The following is a 17,228-nucleotide window of genomic DNA, read 5'->3' on the forward strand; positions in this document are numbered from 1 at the left end:
GTGTCCAGCAGAGTCACACTGCTTTTTTTTTTACCCACGTCATAGCAACCCGCTGGTCGATGGAGTTAGCTTCGCCGCTGAGCACTTTCCCGATGGTCTCGTGACATTCCTTCAAACGCTGGAGCCAGCCGGCACTAACCACAAAACGGTCGAAGCCTACAATGCATGTGAAATCTGTGGCTATGGTTAAAGCATTGCTCCAGACACTGGCAGATTCGTGGCTCTTGTATCTATTAACCAGGAGCGCTTTCTAAAACTTCCCGGAGGTAGGGAATCCTAACTTCTTCCTAGATCCTTTTGCACCCCGGCTGAGGCCCGTGTACTGTACGATATCAGTGCACGTTAAAGAACCCCAGGGGGTCGAAATTTCCGGAGCCCTCCACTACGGCGTCTCTCATAGCCTTAGTCGCTTTGGGACGTTAAACCCCATAAACCAACCAACCTGAAGGCGTTACTGATGGCGTCGTGATTACTAAGGATTACGGAAAGCGTGCGGAGAGCAACTCCCAAGTCCTTCGCGATTTCAGACTCCTTTGCACCCATTGTAAGCGCTGTTATCTTGGCTGCCTTCTGCTCAGTGGAAATCGTCTAGCGCTTCCGTTTTTCACCACACTCACTCATGTTGGACTTCGAGAGCAGGGACACGTCGATGTGGTAAAACTCACCAAACAAGATATGGAACGACCAAACCACACCGCCAAACAGAAACTACGCAATTCAGCACGCGATAAAAAAGATGCACACCGCTATCAGCGGGAAACGGATGGAGAATGGCGACATGCAGTATACCGTGCGAACTTTTGTCGAGCCGGGTGGGCCTTCACCATTGCGCCTGCGGACATCGTTAACCAAGACGCGCACCCGAGTTTAGGAAAGAAAGGGCTCAGGTTCAAATCGGCTGAAACTGGTAATACGGAGCGAAAGCTCGTCGCATGGCTGGGACCTGCTTGTGGTTCTTCCATTGCTCTGTGAAACACCAAGCAGTGGCGGCGCTTATAATTAGGCGAACATGAGTCAAGTGGTCAGGCTCAGCTGTGAGGCGAAGCGAGCGCGCGGCGTTGAGCCATTGACGATTCACGTGATTAGGCGCAGCTGCCGAGCGAGCGAGTGCCGCCGGCTCTCCGCGTCGATGCTGCGGTAGAGATGCGCAGTGAGTCACGTGGTACGGCGCATAGCAACCAGCTGCGCTCATTTGAAGGCCGCTGGTGCGGCGCGACATGGCCTTCAGCTTTGCGTGGGAGAAGTGGAGCTTTCGCTCCAAAATGGTTACGCGCGCTCACTGAAGGTGACAGCGACCAATCGTCAGGCGAAACGCTACTCACGGGCCCCGCTCAAGAGTGGAAGAGTTGCGCGCTCTTTCTGCGGCGCTCGAAAGAGCGAATTAGGCGCCGTCAAATTAGCCACATGTAATGGTTATCGAGTTGTTAATTCCCACTCCCCATTGGCTTTTGCATTGGAAAATCGGCAGTAAGATTTGTTTGCCGTTTGCAATATCGTTGTACCGGAAAATCTTACTTCGTAATAACAAGATATCAGATACATGGGCTTCTACTCGAGCTTCCGAGGGAAGTCGTCATTCTTTCGTTATGTCCACTATTTCTTTTGAACCCTTTCTTCATTACGAGGTTCAACTGTAACTGTAGCATGCCTAAGCTCAAGAAGCTTGCGTTTCTTCGTGTGTGTATCAACGGTTCGAGACAAGCCTTGGCGTCACATCCTGCCATGATGACGTCTGCTCACGTAAGCCGAGCGCCGTATTTATTGGCCAGTAACTCTCCCCTCTACTGAGCCCCATGATGTTGCAACGACACAGCTCCTTAATTCCCTCCTAACCTGAAAACCTTCTCGCCGGAGCTCTCGCTACGTTATCGAAACAAATGGCCAGAAAACGAGGGTTTCCAGCGTAAAGCAAGTGCATATTTTATCCAGGCTGCGAAGCCCAACCTCGACTCCCAGGGCCTCAGGGAGCTCCTGACCACTCTGCACACCACGGTCACACCCTCGGTCTCCTCTCGCGGCAAGGCAGGAACGGTCTCCGGTGGCTCGTTCGAGGACAGGGTGCAGGGCCGAACTAGGCGGCGCTTCGCCGCCTCGCTTTGCGGAGGCTGCGCCGCTTTCATGTTGGTGCTCGTGGTCGTGGGCTGGCTGAACAGCGGGCCCGCTGAGCGGCGCAACCTTCCGTGTGACTCGCTCCAGTGCCGCTACTACGCCCAGATCCTCGACGATGTCGCGAACGCCTCCATCGACCCGTGCCACGATTTCCACGCGCACGTCTGCTCCCGATGGGTCTCCCGCAACGAGCTGCCAGTCAAGGAAACCATGCTCGACAAGTTAGTATGCCAGAGCGGATCCTTATTTGTCCGCGGTCTCTACGCGGCGGCGTGTTACACCCCGTCAGCGCCTAACACGCTTCCGGTTGGAGGCATAGCTATAGACTGCTGAGATCTCTCTGTACCGCCTGACGCGATTTGGCGGTCATCACTTTATACTCAACCCTCTCAGATCTAAAGCTCTTATGCGATTTAGTTTAAAGGCTGAAAAAATACGCGAGTATAGCTAACAGAAAGATTGCTTTATCCTGCACCGTTGTTTTATGGCAGTTTAAGCCAACGTCACACCACGAAAAAATTGTCAGCACGTTTTGACCGAGACGAAATCAATAATCTTCAAATTGCACGAGACTGTACGCTTACTATCTTCCCTGCCTTCAGAATCAGTCATTGGACAATTGTGGACACGGTATAATGAATTGCACGGCTAGCCCTGATTTTTATTTTCCTTAATTAAAACTTCAGCGCATCGCGCAGAGCACGGCCTCACCTTGAGTGCCCCTTCGACCCGAGCAGTCTAAGGACATAACCAAACGAGTAGCATAAATTCTTGATCGGAAGTAATATTAACCTCTTCACTCGCAAATTACGATCGTGTCAAAGAAACTCTTATAAAATTTCACATTTTTTAATAGTAACATGCCCAAGATACCAAAACGCACAAAAAACACGTTACTCTCGCTGGTGAACAATTCTGCACACTGTCAGGTCCGTTTGTCTCCACATCAAGACTCTGCATTGTTTACAGGGGCCGATTGTGCATCTTTTGATACAGTTTTGTAAGAAAAAAACGTGGGGGTCCTCTTAACCACTTTCTTAAAGAAGAAGATGCGCTAACATTTAGGTTGCCTGTCATTGTGTTTAAAATGAGTGTCTAATGTTCTTGAGATTTTCGCGCCAAAACGCCGCTTGGAACCTTTTCTATTACCCTTATATGGTATGCAAGAGTAATCACCTTCTACAATGCTCCAGTAACTTTCATTAGATTATCGTCTGGGATTATACTATCTCCGACCCACAAATCCTCCTTAAGTGGCCCCCTACTCTATACTAACCCTCCATAGTCGATTTTCTGGGCTGGGCAAACTTCCAAATTTCGCTTATTAAGACCACGTACCGGTTTCGAGGTGTCCACCAACAGTAGTAATACTATGCCGCAAAGCCCATATTTTACCTCAGGAAGCCTATGCTTGGAAATTATTGATTGTGACCGGGAAAACCATGTAAAGGGGGACATTGAACTTAGCGGGAGGACTGCCCCTTTCCACCAGGTCGGCTTTCTTAGTAAGTGGCAGTGCCTTCTGCCTAGGAGCCTCAGTATTTGCTGCATTTGCCATTCGCTGCTTTTTTCATTAGCAATATCTGCAACGCGTTATGCAGCCACGCAACCAGCCAGAGTTACATTGTGGTGGTTCGTGCGCTTACAACATTCGCCTACATTTAACGCAGTGTTAACAGAAGCTCATTTGAAGCCTGTTGATAGTTCGAAAATGCTTTTTTAAAAGCGCCGGGAAAGAGCTTTGAAAAAAGGTACGCTATGAATTCGTTTCGGAATGATAGTGCGTCATGGACCTCTTCCAGGAAGATTTTCCCCAGTTCTTTTTGTAGAAGCAGAGTTATCCGGGATTGCAATTTATCCTCTGATCTCTTCATAATTTTTCTTCTCTCTGATTCCCAGCATGCCCAAAGCTAGGCGGTTCTTTACCGGCCCTCCGCAGTGAAACGCCACGGAAGAAGCAATAATTTCCTAATTTGGTTTCCACGTCTTATTAATCCAATGAGACAGCCAGTTTTAGTCACGGCTCACGTTATTAGAAGAGTTTCAGCCGATTCTTATGCGCCGCACATTGTGCACAAAAACTCGCACGCAAAATTTTGCATCTTAATATTCATAGAGAAACCCTTCAATGAATCTCTTAACGGCATACCGGCCTTAAAAGGTGAAGTGGTAGAAATCTCATTACTCAGTGTCCCGTGAGAACGCCAGACGATTTCTTTCCTTTTGACTCTGCCTTCAGCTCCACTGCCACGTCGTTAGCACTGCGCGGCCTGTGCGCTTAACCGCAACGACCTAGACCTAACTCTGGGATTAAAAGACCGGCCTCAATTCGTGGGTTCTCCCTTACGCCTGCGAGCACGGCTCCTTGGGTCGTGACAATATGTACCTTGAATGAGAGGGGCCATACCATACAAACAATTTTTAAGGCGGAAGCCTTTAATGTCTCATCGTTGTAAGCAGCAGTTGTCGACGGAAAATGTCACGCTTTTCAATTGGTGGAAACGGTCGTGACGTCACAGTGCGCGAATTTCAAACGGGGCCAATTGTACTTTGGCTAGCAACCATGCAACCAATTGAAGGGATCGTATAGTGATGCTCCAAGTGGGACTGAGCTTAGTTAATTGCTTAATTACCCAATTAGCCTAATTAGCTTTACTAGTCAGGCCATATAAATAAATAAAACCGATTAAAAAATTGGTCGAGCTCGGAAATCGAACCCCGGGCTTCGGCGTGAGAGACGAGCATCTATCCACTCCACCATGCCAGCTCTTTTTTTTTTGTCTTTATTGCCACCACCATGCCAGCTCGATGGTTTGGAATGAACAAAGGCGCGTCTAGTGAATACGGTGTCTTCACTCACTCTCATCCTCCTCCATTCCCTTCCGGCGAGGTTTAGGTGTCCACCGACAAATGAGAGACAGATACATTTCCTTTCCTCAAAAACCAATTTACCGACGAGCGAGGCGTAGAACCGAATGGGCGATGGCGTTCTATGGACTCCTTGGCAGCGTTGCAAGACGCTGTCGCGTTCCACTCTTAGGGGCGAAGCTTAACATCTTAATCACACATCAGTGACCACACTTGAGGTCAAAAAAGTGCCCCCCCCCCCCCTGCATTTTAAGGCGAAAGCCTTTAATGTCTCATCGTTGTAAGCAGCAGTTGTCGACAGAGAATGTCACGCTTTTCAGTTGGTCGAAACGGTCGTGACGTCACAGTGCGCCAATTTCAAACGGGGCCAATTGTACTTTGGCTAGTAACCATGCAACCAATTGAAGGGACCATATAGTGATGCTCAAAGTAAGTGGGACTGAGCTTAGTTAATTACTTAATTACCCAATTAGCCTAATTAACTTCTCTAGTCAGGCCATATAAATAAATAAAACCTAGTAAGAAATTGGTGCAGCTCGGGAATCGAACCCCGGTCTTCGGAGTGTGAGACGAGCATGCTAACCACTCGGCCATGCCAGCTCGCCGGTTTGGAATGAACAAAGGCGCCTAGTGAATACGGTGTCTTCGCTCACTCCCATCCTCCTTCCGGCGAGGTTTAAGTGTCCACCGAGATATGAGAGACAGATACATTTCCTTTCCTGAAAAACCAATTTACCGACGAGCGAGGCGTAGAACCGAATTGGCGATGGCGTTCTATGGACTCCCTGGCAGCGTTGCAAGACGCTGTCGTGTTCCACTCTTAGAGGCGAAGCTAACATCTTAACCACACATCAGTGACCACACTTTAAGTCAAAAAGTGCACCCCCCCCCCCCCCTGAATTTTGACGGGTGTCCACCGAGATATGTGAGACAGTTACTGCGTAATTTTCTTTCCTCAAATACAATTTTCATTTCCTTCATTACGGGCCATCTTCGTCTTTCTTCTTTCAATCCCACTTCCTCCGTTCCTCTCCGGTGCGGTTCAGGTGTCCACCGAGATGACAGAGAGTTACTGCGCCATTTACTTTCCTCAAAAACCTTTGCGTTCAAACGGCAAGGCATCGCGCCGAACGGGTGGTGGCGTTCCGTGGACTCCCTGGCAGCGCTACAACGCGCTGTCGCGTTCCACTCTTAAAGGCGAAGCTTAAGCGTCATTAATTAGCAGTTAATTAGTATTCAGGTATTTATCAGTGATTAACCATTAATTAGTGATTTGTCATCACTTAGTAGTTAGTACTCAAATACATGTGACGCCACCAGTGCCACAAAAACAGCGAAGGTGGTGCGGAAAACGCTTCCGCCTCTACCCACTTTAGACAGTCAAAGTGCCCCCTGAATTTTTTTTTGTCTGATCAGCTTTCTGCAGAGAGTGGCTTCACGGGCTTTCAAGACGACAGTGCCTCGTAAAGGTCAGAGCGCCGAACAAAAGGCGGCGCAGTTCTTCCAGTCGTGCAACGCGGTAGCCACTGGAACGGTCAGCGAGCTTAATGCTCTGAAATTCATTCTGTTGAAGTGCGGAGTCCACTGGCCGGAGCTAACCAACACGTCCCGCCTCCTTCACACTATATTTTCTCTGACTGCACTGTGGAACTGGAGTCCAATGGTCAAGTTCATAATGGACCGCTCCGGATTCCTCACCATAAGGCCCGAAGAATCTTACGGTGAAACGTTGCTTCGAAGGCGCTACATGCTTAGTGAATCAAGCGGTGCGCAGAGCCAGTACGAGGACTACTTCCGCCTAATGGTGCAGGCTTTTCAGAACGGCAAGGAACCCGTCGAGTACGAACAACTCCTGAAACTTGAAGGCAGAGTCTTACCGAGTCTCTACCATTCATTCGTACTCTCGAACTCAACGACCCTTTATAACCAGAGCATGCAGACGGTGATTGCCGCAGCCGAGGACGCCTTTAGCCTCCACATCTGGCAAGACAGCCTTCGGGTGCATCTGAACATGTCAGCACACTCGGCGCGGGTGCTAACGTTTGAAAACGTGGAGTTCTTCGCTGCCTTCTTCCGCCTTGTAGCGAGCGTCGGTGAGGCCCAGATGGCCTACTACCATAGCTGGTCGCTGGTGCAGATGGCATCCGTGCTTGCTGGCAAGGAGCTGGCCACATTGTATACGTTGCGCAGGACAAACCGCTGGCGAGGGCAAAGGCTCTTCTGCGCCTGGTCATCGCATCACTACATGGGGCTGGCCTTCTACGCCGCATATATGAGGGACGCAATTAATCTAGACATGACCGCCGAAGTCTCTGCCCTGGTGTCTTCCATTCAACAGGCAGCGGAGAAAAAGCTTGCTCGCTCTCCGTGGCCAAGCGCAATCAGCACTGTGCAGGCAGCGAGTCCACCGAACAGCAGCAACGCTTTACACAGGCTTCTCAGCGAAACCGATCCTGCAAGGCTCGACGTTACGTATGGCCTGTTCCCAGATATGACCGACTCTGTCACCACCAACTTCGAGTTGGCGACCATAGGTCGACGTCATACAGCAGCCAGCACGAGGATGCCTCCCTTCGTGGACAAACGAACTGTGCGCTATATCCACGTCGACGATTCCGGTCACCTGGTGCTCTTGCCCATCATATTCGAGCTTCCATTTTTCCCAGACGGACCCACCTTTCGAGCAGTCAAGTACGGAGCGCTCGGAGGGGAAGTCGCGGACGCGCTGTCATCGCTTCTCTTCCAGCGATTACATGAGGTTTACGGGAATTTCGGGACAACGGCGTTGAACATGCCGTGCGTGGTCAAGGTATCTCAAGGTGGCCATAGACAGCTGGCGGACCATGACAAGTTGCTCCTCCTACGAAAGGCTTCATCCATCCGCTTCTTGTATGAAGCGTTCGCGCATACCAGTCCGAGCTCCGCGCCTCTTCGCCTGCGTAACCACGAACACTTGACGGAAATTCAGATGTTTTTCATCTTCTGGTGTCTCATCCAATGTGGCTTGGACGGCACGAGCATCGCATGCAACGAAGTGCTCGGGGGATTCGACAAGTTCTCTGCAGCATTCCAGTGCGCAGACATGAGCCCTGCGTCATCAAGTGAGCATTGTGACATCCTTAATTTAGGCATGTAAGCACTTTCCCCGATATCAACAGATGTGAACGAAACCTTGACGCAATTCGATTACTCAGAAATGCCCTTGCTTTGGTTTTGTTGTTTATTAGTGGTCAGGCACCCTTCTATATGCCATATGTTTTGTCCTCTCAGAAAAAGTCAAGTTTTGATCGCAAGTGTTTTCGCTTTGAATGGTTTTATTCTTTGTACGTTAATTGCCTTATTCTCTGCATATTTAACTCAAACTGTGCTAAGCGTTTTGCGTATTTGAATGCATTGTCGAAATACTAGCACCAAATCTTTTGTTCCCATCTCTCATGACCTTGTGTGCGATTCTCTGCTCAATTTTCACCTGCCGGCTAACTTGCTATTGGCCCCCATTTGTGATAGTTCAAACGAAGCGTGCTTACATAACCAGCGTTTAAATTTCGTCCACGAGCTTTTGTAGGTGACAGCCTAATATTTAACATGTTTATTACGGCCTGTCACTACAAAGGCAAACCGCATAGTAATTCCTTGGTACCCAACGAGTGCAACGTAATTCAAGAGACTTTTGCTGTTGTTTGCTCTTTACACCACTTATCGCTGTTCCGGCCACTACGACGCAGACCCGGAAGCAAGTTCTTACGATTTTCATGCAGAGTCTGCTTCAGCGGGACGTTCCGTCTTTGTCTCTGTGTGAGTGTGTGTGATTTTTGCGATCTTCTTCCAGGTTAGCCAGAAAAACTACTTCTTCCTTGACCCCCTTTAAACGGCAATGCCAATTTGAAAATATGCTCTGTGCCTAACAAGTTCCTTTAGAAACTAAAGGAAAATATTGGATGGAATTCCTATATTTAGTTCAGTCGCCGCTTTTATGTCGTGCTGTTATTATTGAATATCAATGCAAAGAAACTGTGCGAAGCAACCCCATCGGCCCCATCGAACTGAGCTACAGCTTCAATCGCGAGCTTTGCGTCTTGTTGTGAGTGTGCGCGCAAGCGTTATGTTTAGTTTCTCGAATTGTCTCCTTGCTGTGTTCAGCGGCTTCATAGAAGGTGCATCATTTGCGCATGTACCGCTGGTTCATTCTGCTCAACTTATATACCTTGTTTCTAAGTGCTTGACACAGTTATATTCTTATAAACCCCTTTCGTAGCAAATGTGGCTGCAACGTGTTCTTGTTTTAAAGTACTCTACCTGTTTATGCGTTTTCTTATTATTATTATTGAAACACTAATTAGCACTACTTTCGATTTCACAATTCAATATATTTGTGCTTTTTTTCTTGACATTTGAAACCTAAAAGGTTTTGTTCCCACAACTGTGTGTTTTCTTCTTTTTACTATTGAAACTCTGAACAGCACTCCGTTCGCGTTCACATTTGAGCACTTTTTCTGCTTTTCTGTAGACATTTGAAACCTAAAAGTTTTTGTTAAGCTGCGTACAACTGCTAATGTAAAAAACTTGAGGAGACATTTCGCCTCCAAGAAAAGATTTTACCTCTGTAAGCAACAGGAAGCGACTTACGACCGACATCACGGATGGGCGATATCGCTGCAACGACAAAGGAACACACAGGAAATTGGAGAAACACGCTCGCTGTGCGCCCCTTTTTTTATGTCTCTAGTCTGGCTCATAGCTTTGTAGTCACTTCTTTTCTTTATTTCATTCTTTATGCGCTGCTTTTCCACTCAGATGGTGCGGAAAGGAAGCGCGCGTATTCTTAGTACATGCACTGCGTACGGCCTTGAAGCGAGCCTTGCATATTTCGGTGCTTACTGTTGTGTTTCAGTCTCACGAAGCATATTTTTCAAGTCGGATATAATAAATTACATGACTGATTCCGCTATTTCGCTGCAAATTGCCACAAGAGCAATCGTCGCAAAAAACCGGCTCTTCGCTCCATGCCAGCGAGCTTCACCACAACACACCCTTCCAAAAATACTTGTCATTTACACGGCAATGACTGAGCGCAATTTTAGTGCCTAGTGTAATTTTTTTTGCGTAACAACAAATTATATCCGAAGATCAACTTCTCACAGGCGTCTCGGTTTACGAACTTTGCCGTCAAAAATATATCCCACAGTCTTCGAAGGCAGTCGTAACTAGACCACTGCACGGGCCTCAATCTGAGGCCCAAGCCCGGACCGGGCCCGAGACCTGAAGCCTGAGCCCGGCCCATGAATCCCGGAGTGAAGCCCAGCCTGGGCCCGGCCCGGCCTGTTTCACTGTAACGCTTGAGATATGCTGCTCACTCTGAGCAAGTAGACTGCTACTAGACCGCTAAGAAACTGGCCGACAAAGGTTCTGAAACCACAGTTTGGCTCGCAGAAGGTTGGTTCTTTTTAAACCAGAAGGAAGTGATTAAGAGTAGTGCTCGCCAGGGCCGTCTTTCGAACAGTGATCTCGTGTAGGTGCGCAAAGAGACTCAGAAGTACCGAGAGCGAAATAAAAAAGGCTGCACACGCGCGTAATAGACTACTTTGAATTCCTCCATGATTTTAATCAGTTATATTTTGCAGCCCGGAGGTATAAACATTAAAGCTGCCTAGCAAGGAGTGTGATCACATTTTTTTAGTGAACTCGATCTCACAGGTTGAACTCATATCCGAACTGGTCGCCTTTCAGCAGAAACGAAAAGCTAAAAGGCTAGAGTGTTTTAGGGTGTGTGATTTGAAAACTATTAGCGTCCTAAAGTCATATGTTCTTCCGGAATGCATTTCTAATAGTGTATAGGTATGTTTTGGGATGACGATCGATCAATGACTAATTAAGAGCGGTTGAATTTTGCTCTTACTAGTGGAGCAGAAGATAACGCTCTAACAACGTGATACCTTACAGGACAAAATACAAAATGACAACCAGACTGATGAAGCGAGGAGGGATAGATGTGGTTATGAGATGATATTTACAAACTCTCGCGAGCTTTTGTGGCTATTTCATTGACGAGACGTTCCAGTCGGCTGATCAAAAAGAAAACCAGACGCGCTTTAGTTTGTGAATTTTCTCACATGAGAAAAATATAGCTATAAAATAAAAGCTATGTTTTTTTGGGCTTAAGGGCCAGAGGGGAGTCAGGCTGTGAGAGAGACCTAAGCAGAGGGCTCCGGATCATTTCGACCACCTGGGTTTCTTCAACGAGCAATGATACTGCAAAGTTCATGGCTGTCATGCTTGCCGCCGAAATAGAACGGCGGCCGCCGAGGCTAGCAGCAAACCGTGGTTCCCCGGCTCAGTAATCAAGCGCCTTGACCACTAAGCCACAGCGGCGTGGAAATAAGCAAATAAATAAGTCAATGAGCAAACCTTACTTTTTTTTCTCACCGCGTACTATAACCCATAGCTCCTACGTGTCGCTGCTCCAATGCCGCAGTTGTGTACTTCACTCTGCAAAAGTGAATGAATAGTCGGACACCAGCCGTTTCTGTACGGGCCCAAGCCCGACTCGGGTCCGCAGCTTTAAGCCCGAGCCCGCCCCGGGCCCGCAACTTCATGCCCGGGCCCGGCCCAGGCCCGGCAAAACAGATCATGTCCCGGCCCGGCCCGCGGGCCGGGCCCGGGCTTTTGGGCCGGCCCGAGCCCGTGCTGTGCGCTAGTCATAACTACTCGGTGAGAGCGTTGGACACCTCCCGTAAGGCAGTTTTTGCAACGTGTCGGAAGGTTAGGCCAAGGTAAGGCGAAGGGAGCGGCTGCCGGTTGGTGGTAAGTAGTTAAAAGAAAAAAGATCAGCGCAGTCCACAGGACTCGAACCTGTGCGGAGATAACCCAATGGATTTCTAGTCCATCGCCTTAACCACTCGGCCACGACTGCTCGATGGGGTGGCACCGGCGAAGGGAGCGGCTGCCGGCTGGTGGTAAGTAAAAGAAAAAAGACCAGCGCAGTCCACAGGACTCGAACCAGTGCGGGGATAACCCAATGGATTTCTAGTCCATCGCCTTAACCACCCGGCCACGACTGCTCAACGGGGTGGCACCAGCGAAGGGAGGGGCTGCTGGTTGGTGGTAAGTCGTTAAAAGAAAAGATCAGCGCAGTCCACAGGACGCGAACCTGTGCGGGGATAACCCAATGGATTTCTAGTCCATCGCCTTAACCACTCGGCCACGACTGCTCGACGGGGTGGCACCGGCGAAGGGAGCGGCTGCCGGTTGGTGGTAAGTCTTTAAAAGAAAAAATATCAGCGCAGTCGACAGGACTCTAACGTGTGCGGGGAGACCCCAATTGATTTCTAGTCCATCGCCTTACCCACTCGGCCACGACAGCCCTTTTTTTTCTTTAATGCCGGACTTAGACATTACAAATCAGAACACGATAATATGTACACGGAGTATACAAGAGTTCGCCAGGATCGCAACGAGGGGGCCTGACTAAGCCAGGTTATAATTCTCTTAAAGTTACGAGGAGTTTCATCCTTGGTAACCACTCGGGAACCTCCACTATTAGCTCTTGTTCTTACAGAAACTCGTGCATACTTTCTCTAAAATACATGCGGGCCGGCCGTGCGTCAGGGTCACAATGATACCCTGCCATGGGCGAGCGCCATATACTGTGGAGGCCCACCAGCATGACTAAGCCTAACGGAATCCCATCCTAGGTTTTGGTTGGCAAGAACCTTATTCCGTACTAGTGGATTGGAAGCTGTTTTTTACAGCCCTCTGCAACACGTCCCAAAGATAGCCCTTCCCAACAGTGCAATAAGACGTGGTCACTTGTCTCCGGCTCTTTGCATATCGTCACGTAATGGTGACTGCAGTACGGCGAACAGGAAAACAGGGATAACGTCTTCGAAACGAAACCCTTTATTTGGGCTGACTTGCGCCGCAAAGAACTGAATCACTCGGTGGCGGCGTAGCAACAAGCGTGCTCGGCGGTCGTCGAACAGAATGCCCGCCGCTGTCGGCCATGCTCTCTTTAAAGCTGATAGCGAACATTCGAGATAAAGCTCGGAAAGTTACTGGAACTTTCTGGCGCAAAGTATAATCGGCTCCGCCTGGATGCGATCAATCGAGATAAATCTAGGCGCGTCACAAACGAAGCGATAAAGTGGCTTGTCCGCAGCCTAAGGATGAACAAACAAACAATACAAAACATTATTAAGATTCGCGGAATTACTCCCCTCTCGAAGAAGCATCGACTCCATGATGCTTTAGAACATAATGCGGCTATAATCAATGAAAAACGGATTGTGCAAAAATAAGCACCAAATGTGGAAACACGGCGTCCTTTAGTGTGCATGATAGGGCTTTAGGTGTACGGCATGGACTACCACTGGTCGTACGCGGCGTCGCTGGGATGCAGTCATTTGGTCAGAGACGACTTCATAGTCCAATTCGCCTAGCCCACGAAGAACCTTGTACGGGCCGAAATAGCGGCGCAAAAGCTTTTCGCTCAATACTCGGCGGCGAATGGGCGCGCAAACCCAGACTCGATCTCCTGGCTTGTATTCCGCGTTGCGTCTTCGTAGACTGTAGCGTCTGGCATCAGTAGCGTCTCGTAGCGTCTAGCAGCGTCTGGCATCGTTTGACGTCGACGTTATCTTCCTCGGTAACGTTCGGCAGCATGGCATCCAGCGTGGTTTTGGCCTCTCTGCCATGGACGAGCCTAAAAGGCGTCATCTGGATGGTCTCCTGCACTGCGGTTTCGTAGGCGAAGACTACGTAAGGCAAGATGACGTCCCAGGTCTTGTGTCCGGCATCGACATACATGGCGAGCATATCGGCGATGGTTTTGTTGAGGCGCTCGGTCAGTCCATTGGTCTGCGGGTGGTATGCAGTTGTTCTCCGGTGGCTGTTCTGGCTGTAATGAAGAATGGCTTGCGTCAGTTCCGCTGCGAATGCTGTTCCTCTCTCAGTGATGAGCACATCGGGGGCGCCGTGTCGCAGAAGAATGTTCTCCACGAAAAATTTGGCGACTTCTGCTGCTGTTTCGTTCGTTAGGGCTTTTGCCTCGGCGTAGCGGGTCAGGTAGTCGGTCGCTATAATGATCCACTTATTTCCAGATGTTGATTTCGGAAAAGGGCCAAGCAAGTCCATGCCGATCTGCTGAAAGGGTCTTGAGGGGGTTCAATGGGGTTCAGAAATCCTGCTCGTGGGGTTGGAGGGGTCTTTCGTCGCTGACAATCTCGGCAGGTTTTCACATAATGTGCGACATCGGCAGCCAGTCGGGGCCAGTAATACCTGTCTTGAATGCGGTGGAGGGTGCGAGAAAACCTGAGATGTCCAGCTGTCGGCTCGTCGTGTGAGCCCTGAAGAACTTCTCCGCGCAGACTTACAGGTACAACAAGGAGGTAGGCTGTCTTGTTTGCTGCAAAGTTCTTCACGAGGACATCGTTCTGTAAACAGAACGAAGACAATCCTCGCATGATTGAGGCGGCGGGTGAAGAAACCTTGCCATTCAAGTTCAATGAGGCATTTTATGTCAGGGTCCGCGCGTTGCTGTTGTACAAAAGAGCTGGAGCTGATGGGTCCCAGGAAAGCGTCCTCATCGTCGTCCGGCGGTGGTGCATCTACAAGGGCTCGTGACAGGCAGTCGGCGTCAGAGTGCTTGCGCCCGGACTTGTAAACGACGGTTACATCAAACTCCTGGAGCCGCAGGCTCCATCGAGCGACGCGGCAGGAGGGGTCCTTCAAACTGGCGAACCAGCACAGTGCGTGGTGATCGCTGACCACCGTGAACGGTCGTCCGTACAGGTAGGGGCGGAATTTGGACGTAGCCCAGATGATGGGAAGGCACTCCTTCTCAGTTGTCGAATAATTAGCTTCGGCTTTGGTCAGGGAACGGCTAGCGTACGCGATGACCTTCTCCACTCCGTCAGTTTTCAGAACGAGGACATCACTTAGGCCCACACAACTTGCGTCGGTGTGAATTTCAGTCTCGGCGTTTTCATCAAAGTGCGCGAGGATCGGTGGGGACTGTAAACCGCGCTGAAGTTCCTTGAAGGCTTCTATTTGCGGCGCTTCCCGATTGAATGGCACATCTGACTGTCAGGCGGGTCAGTGGATCGGCGATGCGCGAAAAGTTCTTGACGAAACGTCGGTAATATGCGCAACAGTCCGAGCAATCTGCGCACAGCTTTCTTATCGGCCGGCGGTGGAAACGTTGCGATTGCAGCTGTTTTCTGCGGGTCTGGGCGTACTCCCTCCTTGCTAACAACGTGGCCTAGAAACAGCAGCTCTTCATAGGCAAAGTGGCACTTCTGTGCTTTCAAGGTTAGCCCGGACGATTAAATTTCGTCTAGTGCTGTTCGAAGCTTTTTCAGGTGCTCCTCAAAGTTTAGGGCGAAGACAACGACGTCACCTAAATATACCAGACAAATCTGCCACTTCACGCCTGCCAGCACTGTATCCGTTACTCGCTGAAATGTCGCTGGTGCGGAACAGAGACCCAAGGGCATCACATTGAACTCGAAGAGGCCATCTGGAGTGATGAATGCGGTCTTCTCGCGATCTCTTTCATCGACCTCAATTTGCCAGTAGCCGCTCTTGAGGTCCATCGATGAGAAATACTTGGCGTTGCAGAGCCGGCTCAGTGTGTCGTCGATGCGGGGGAGTGGGTAGACGTCCTTGGTGATGTTGTTCAACCGCCAGAAATCAACGCAGAATCGAAGTTCACCGTCTTTCTCTCGCACTAGAACAACAGGTGCCACCTAGGGGCTCTTTGAAGGCTGAATACCGTCGTCGCGCAGCATTTATTCCACTTGGTCCCGGATGGCTTATCGTTCTCGCGGCGACACTCGGTAGTAGCTTTGGCTGAGAGGTCGGGCGTGCTGGTCGGTTATAAGGCGATGCTTGGCAATCGGCGTTTGTCGGACCTTAGCTGATGACGAGAAGCACTCGCTGTAGCTTCGAAGGAGATTGCGGATCTGGTCTTGTCTGGTGCGGGGCACGGCTGGGTTTACGTTGAAAGTGGCCAGTTCCCTTGGTCAGGCGAATCTTCTATGGATAGATCGGAAAGGGCAAATGAGTCTCTTACGTCGGATATTTCGTCGAGGAAATTAATCGTCGTTCCTCTGTTAACGTGCTGGTATTCTTCGCTGAAGTTAGTCAAGAGTTCTTCTGCTTGTCCTTTCCGGAAATGTGCGATGCCTGTGGCGATGCTGATTCCACGGCCGAGAAGCAACTGCATGTTCCCCTCGATAATGGCCTGTGTGTTATTCGCTTCCGTGGCAGCTATGGTGACGATGACGCTTGAGCGGGGTGGGACACTCACTTGTTCCTCCAGGACACTAAGTGCAACGTGATGTTCCGGAGTTCTCATCGACGGAATGGCCTCGTCCGTGGAAAGTGTGATCAGCTTGGATCGCAGATAGATGATCGCCTGATGCTCATTGAGGAAATCCATGCCCAAGATCAATTCGCGGGAACATGCAGCACTACGAAGGTCGCGGGATAGGTATGCCCCTTGAGAGTCACTCACGCTGTGCATCGTCCTGATGGCGTAATGAGGTGGTCCCCAGCGGTGTGAATTTGTGGGCCGTCCCAAGCGGTCGTTACTTTCCTCAGGTGCGCAGCGAATGGTCCGCTCATCACCGAGTAATCGGCACCTGTGTCGACTAGAGCGGTGACTTTCCGGCCGTCGATAACCGCTTCTAAGTCTGATGTCCTGGCTCTGGAGCTGCACTTCGTCCTCGGCGTCGGGTTACGGCTTCGTCGGGTATGTGAATCGTGGGTGGGGCGTTTGGTCGAAGATTTTCTTGATGGCGGCGTGATTTTGAAGGTGGTTCGCGTCGTGGTCGAGGCTGGCGTTGTATACGGCGTCGGCGTAGTGGGTCTGACCTTTTCATGCGGCGTGGTCGCTGGAGGATCTTCGTCGTTTCGTCGGCAAGCAACCTGACCTCCACAGGTTGCTTTATTTAGTTTCCCCTACGAGGCCTAGGGGACCTTCCTCGGACAGCCGCGGGGTGGCTTCGGCCCGGTGATGCAAATCGTGCGGTGGACGGCGACGGGGAGCGGAAAGACGACGGGGAGCGAGAAAGACTGCTTCAAGACACTTATTCCCCTCTGCGCAAGTAGTCGTCGATTTCCCGTGGTCGCTGGCCTGGGAGCGGTCGAGGGGCGTCGATGGCGAAGCCTCGCAGCCCGATGCGTCTGTACGCGCAGTGGCGAAGTATGTGCCCGGCGTGGTCACAATGGAAACATAGTGGGCGGTTGTCGGG

At 50.2% G+C, this 17,228-nt stretch overlaps 4 non-coding genes across 4 annotated transcripts; all 4 read right to left on the minus strand.

Annotated features, from left to right (window-relative positions):
- Window positions 1-11,805: 11,805 nt before the first annotated feature.
- TRNAS-AGA (transfer RNA serine (anticodon AGA)) lies at window positions 11,806-11,887 on the minus strand. The gene has a single exon. It is a non-coding gene; the product is annotated as a tRNA-Ser (tRNA).
- A 66-nt stretch (window positions 11,888-11,953) lies between these two features.
- On the minus strand, window positions 11,954-12,035 carry TRNAS-AGA (transfer RNA serine (anticodon AGA)). The gene has a single exon. It is a non-coding gene; the product is annotated as a tRNA-Ser (tRNA).
- A 68-nt stretch (window positions 12,036-12,103) lies between these two features.
- Window positions 12,104-12,185, minus strand: TRNAS-AGA (transfer RNA serine (anticodon AGA)). Its single transcript has one exon. It is a non-coding gene; the product is annotated as a tRNA-Ser (tRNA).
- A 70-nt stretch (window positions 12,186-12,255) lies between these two features.
- Window positions 12,256-12,337, minus strand: TRNAS-AGA (transfer RNA serine (anticodon AGA)). The gene has a single exon. It is a non-coding gene; the product is annotated as a tRNA-Ser (tRNA).
- Window positions 12,338-17,228: the final 4,891 nt, after the last annotated feature.

This window comes from Amblyomma mixtum, chromosome 2, assembly GCF_055824585.1.
Source record: "Amblyomma mixtum isolate Tamu chromosome 2, ASM5582458v1, whole genome shotgun sequence".
Lineage (NCBI taxonomy): Eukaryota > Metazoa > Arthropoda > Arachnida > Ixodida > Ixodidae > Amblyomma > Amblyomma mixtum.